Consider the following 5,498-nt stretch of genomic DNA (forward strand, 5'->3'; position numbering starts at 1 on the left):
ACAACAAGTACATACATAGTATAAATCATGCTTTGTAAAATAATGTCTGTATAGCGAGAATTATTATATGGAAAATATATTATACTAAATTTAGTGGCCTTCTTCTTTTCTCTTATTTTTTTCAATAGGTTTGTTAGCCGTTCGTTGGTACGATAGACGCGATCGAAAAATCACCGGCAAACGTAAATAACGTACTCACGTGAAATTGCCAGACTGTACTCTCGGACGAAAAAGTGTCGGAGTAAATTTATTTCTCTCGACCGATATATTCCTATAGCAGCGGATAACCCAACATTTTTCTACGATTACATATTACGAAACGACAGCAGAGTGAGTGTCTGGACTGTATTATCCGTTGAATTTCGGCGCACCGGTGTACATAATTTGAAAAGGCCTCGTTCGCGTCGTCGAAGGTAAAACCCGAGAAGCGTGACAGGCGTGCTCAGGGCTTAATCGCGTTTGCTTATTTCCGGCGTTGGTCAGCCAACGGTCTGCAATTATGTAGGAGCCAGCGTGAGCGCTAACTGCTGCGCAAGGGCTTATTTTATTCCTATTAGGGTAAAACGGGTAGCCAGGACAACGCGGCGCATTCCCGGCGTGTATCCCCAATTACGTGAAATTAATTTCGGTCCCCATTAGCGGTCGACCACTGGCACCACCGTGTTAACGATTTTTCCCACCGATCTCATCTCTCCCTTCGTTATTTTACTTTTCCAACATATACACCATATTTACAAACGAAAACTATAGTATCGGGTTACGTGAACGCGAATCGCGATTGCGACCCGTTCTCGATCGTTCCTCCGTCAAGCTTTTCATCGTTCGTTACGTTACACGTGTACTTACGAACAGTAGACATTTCACGACGTATAGTAGACACATACATACATTAAAAACGAACCTTCGAACAGGGAACGTTGAAAGTTTATTTTGAAATAACAAATAAAGGAACACCGTCGCGAGGAATAATTTTCAATTACTACACCTATACATTTTTTAATCGAATTGATGGATTGTTTTGGAGAATTTTAGTTCTATTTCGAGTCTTGCGATCGATAAAAAGCGTACGTTAATTTTCCTTTCCTTACTTTCTACGGAAGTTTTGCCGGCGCGCGGACGAGCATCGTTGCCGTGGGACAGAACTGAATGCAACACGTTAAATAATATCGCGTTCTTTAACGTACAGCTCGTAAAATGTTCAAGGAGCCACCGCGCGCTTTGCATAATTGCAGTTCGTGGCCGTGGAACGGATGCGCTTATTAGCTGAAAGCGGTAGGAAATCACAGTTTCATTTTTTCGCGTTCAGGTTCCACGCGAAAGGTTCGTTTCCCGAAGGTGCACGCCCGATGGAAACCGAAGAAGCGACTGGGCCGGGAGGATGTGGTTAACCCACGGTCAAATCGTGCTTTTACCGGGCTTCTGCATCCTGAAACTGGCGACAAAGGAGAATCCACCGGAACAAAAGTACGCGTGTATACTGCCCCCGCATCCTGTTTTATCGTTCCTGCTGAAAATTTCCCTTACCCGACGCGCTCTTCAGCGCAACCGAATTAGTCAAATATACATATTTACTTAAACCTTTTGATTATACATATGTACCCACTTACGATCATCGAAGCCATCGTCGCACCAAGCGAGTCAACTTTGACCCTTCTTTTCTATCTTCCAATGTTGAATCCATTCCTCAAAACGATCCCAGTTATAAGTACATATACGCTCGGTATAATTTTTATCCGTGAACGACGACGATATCGTTGGGTAAACAACAAGATCAACAATTATCGTGCCATTGACCGATTACATAGTTGCGTAGCTACTGGAGTTTACCAAGAACCGAACTGTTGTTTCGCCGCGGCGCCTAATTAATATTAAATAACCGGTCGTGTCGTCTGCCCGTTATTATCGGTACCAAGAAACAAAGTTATTCTGTATTCTGTATTCGACGTCGTTGATCGCGAGGCCGAAAATCGTTTTGCTCGTAACGAAGCGAAAGAAACGAGACGAACGAAAGAATGGGGAAGCGAAAGGTGCGACTACAAGGAAGGAAAAAAGAAAAAATGAGAATCGAGGCGAGTAAGAGCGTATAATGTGTCCAAAAGGCACCTGCCTCTTTCGAGCTTACTATCTTCCCATCGAATGGTCGGAAGAAAAGGAGCTAGACTCAAGTTAGCCGATGTTATCTTGTTCCGAGACCAGCGAACCACTTATATCGTTAATTGCTCCCACTTCCGGCCTTCTTCTCCCTCCCCTCCCCCCTTTCACGATCGTACGCCTTCGTTTCACTTTCAACGTCCTTCTCGTTCTTTTGCTCCCTCACTCTGCTTCTTCCTCTACCTCTTTCTTTTTCTCTCTTACCTTGTCGCACGCTCGCGCGAGTTTTAGTTGTTGACCGACCGATGCGTGCGTGCGTGCGTGCGTGCGTGCGTGCGTGCGTGCGTGTACTAACAGCACGCATTATACCTCCGTTAAACTTTGCAAACCCAAGCACGGAAGCCTGTGCCTTTTTAAGCGCCCCTCGTCCAACTGGATGTTGAACCTGTCTTAAACAATGTAGTTGATCGTCGCACTCGACATTATTTGTTTGTAATTCCGCTTTACCGGAAACTCACCACCGGTAATCGAGGATCGCAAGGGGAAAAAGTTGCGTAACCCGATTGGTTACGCTCGAGATTTCTCAGCTTTATAAGTAAATAAATTCGGTCAGAATTACATTCGAAGACTAAAAGAAATTCATCAGTTTTTCATAGTACATAATTAATTCGGAGGATCGATCGAGCAACACGCGCACGCAACTAACGACGCGACAATTAGGTAGCTCGTAACGTGCGACTCATAGCGCGTAATCGGCCGTACGAAATATCGTTTGGTCGCGGCATTCCCCTGGCATCGCGTTAACGATCTTTCTCTTCCCGCGCTGCGGAGATTCCTCGAAGAAGATTAAGACGAAACCAGTCCATCGGGCTGCCGCGCCGCACCGCGCCGCGCCGCGACAGGACGTGGAACGAGAAACAAAAATTTAAGGAAGCACGAGCCGTAATCGCGCTACGGCGCGAACAGCTACTCGCGTAAACGCGTGCGTGCCGAAAAAATTAACGAGATTCGTCCACCTATTTCCACGATATATGTAGGATGTTCGTTAAAATGAAGCGTAATGTCGAACACGGTCTTGAAAATTACTCGCAACCGATCATCTCGCCCCTCGAAACTCGACCGATGGCTCCGCCGCGCCGGCGCAGCCTCTCAACCTATCAGCACATGTATCCAGGCTATTGGCATTATTTCAGAAACAGATCTCTTTAATACGTTCGCGCTTTCGAGTAACGATACGATGGAGGAGTCTCGTAAACCCATTTCCTTTTCTTTCTTTCCATCAGAATTTTAATTACATTCAACATAATTGGATAGCGTAATAAAATTTCACCAATAAATCCAGCTATGTATGTATATGTATAGTGTAATAGCTGCCGCAACGCATCGTTCACGATACGATAAATTATGAAATTTAGAAGCGACGGAGAACCATAGCGTGTCGTGATCTTGATCGTTGATCGAATATTTAAATTGCACACCCGTTTCGGGACGATACGCGACACATGCAGCTGTGCGTGCTAATATACGATATAATCGATGGTAGGCCATCATTATCAAGTATCGTATATTATCGGCGCTCATCGATGTGCCAGACGAGAGAGATTTGTCGCTTGCATCGTTACCCATCCGATGACAAATCATTGTCGAGCCTCATCGATGATTCCAATACGAGATTCTAATACCACACCTATGTACATACACCATACCTACAGAAATAATAGTTGCGTTCGTTTGGTTCGACGCGGAAAAATCGGAAAAATCGGAAAAATCGGAAAAATCGGAAAAATCGTATCGCCAATCGTATTGCAATCGTACGAGAACAAGACTTGTTCTTAATTATGCGTAAATACGTATTACTCTTTCCTATGTTTATCGTCGGTAACGATCTCTTGAGTCACCTCGGATTTCCTGCACGACGCGAGCGTGCCCGTTGTCACGTGTATCGCGTGTAACAAAAAAATAATTCATTCTGCTAGTTCTGGAATTATCGAAACACGCGTCGTTTCTCTACGACCGGCAACACTTATGCACTGTATCTGATCTGACCGCATTAAGTTAATGAATTATCGTCGTCCGATCGTGATAACCACCGAATGTTTAGCCAACAGTTTTCTCAGCGCTACCCTCGCAATTTCCGTGGGTGAAAGCGCGTGCTCGCGCGACGGTCATCCCGGTTCAAATAGACGCGTCGCGTAGCGTCGCGTCGCTACCAAAATATCTACCAACGCGAGAACATCGAGCGAGCACATGACGCCCGGAATTTAAATATTCTAATTAACAGGATGATAATGCACGATCGAGACGAAGCTTCAACTTGGTCGGTGGGCACCGAACGTTTCGCTAACCAAGCTTTGACCGAGCATATGGCTGGACAATTATGTACATACATACACATGTACCGCGCGATCTCTGAAAGCATCGTCCCGTTCTTATCTTCGCTCTTCATCCAAACACTATTTTTCGAGACCATACTGATTCTTCCCTTTAACGTACTCCTGCAAAATTTCCCTAGTCTCCCAGATTTTATTCCGTCAAACTGCGAGGCCATAATTTCTCGTAAAAATAAGAAAAGAAATTTTGTATAAAGTTTGGAAATAAAGTAATCTTTCGAAAATATAAACTCTGTTACTGTCGAAAGGATATCTCCGTAGTACATATACATGTATGTATATTCCTATGGAATATCCCAAGAACCGGTGTACCGGTGTACGTACGATTCATATCATATTCCATTTTGTTCGTAAACAAGGTTAACCCCATAAATTTAACAAATATATGAATAAATATTGTCGGACGAAGCAAAGGCAAAGTGTCGTAATACGACAAGTTCGATTCCGTATTGTTGGTGAGTAATGCGTAAGGCAACCGTTCGGCAGTCGGTGCTGAAGACAGAATCATTACTTAACTCGATATACTGTGCACGGTGGGTAGAAACTATAAGTACACACTGGATGGCCAGTTTACGTGCGTAAAGCCGAGGTCTCCAGCGGCGGTAAATTGATAAAGTGGGTGACAAGTCGTTAAATCACCGGCAGGTACGGTCATCGAGATGCAATTGCATGTGCAGTCTCACACTTGCGTGTGCGCGGTGCTGCAACCGGTGAGAGGGTGATAGAGAGCGGATGATAGTGTATACGAGCAAGGAAAAAAAGAGAGAAATAACGGGTGCAGCGGAGAGGAGAGGAGACAGGAGGAAGCGGAGAATCAGGATTTAGTAATCGACGATATATTTCAACTATCAACATTTTTGTAAATTATCGTTTTAGCGCGCATGAACATTTGCATGTGTAATTCGTAAATCATTTATAAAATACATACCCGGGGAATTTACGACTTTTGCTCGCTACCGTTTTATAAACATTATTTTATGCTTTCTATATGTATATGTATATTACGCGCACGCGCGC

This window comes from Colletes gigas, unplaced genomic scaffold (genome assembly GCF_013123115.1).
Source record: "Colletes gigas isolate AHSC1104 unplaced genomic scaffold, ASM1312311v1 Colletes_gigas_Sc00011, whole genome shotgun sequence".
Taxonomy (NCBI): Eukaryota; Metazoa; Arthropoda; class Insecta; order Hymenoptera; family Colletidae; genus Colletes; species Colletes gigas.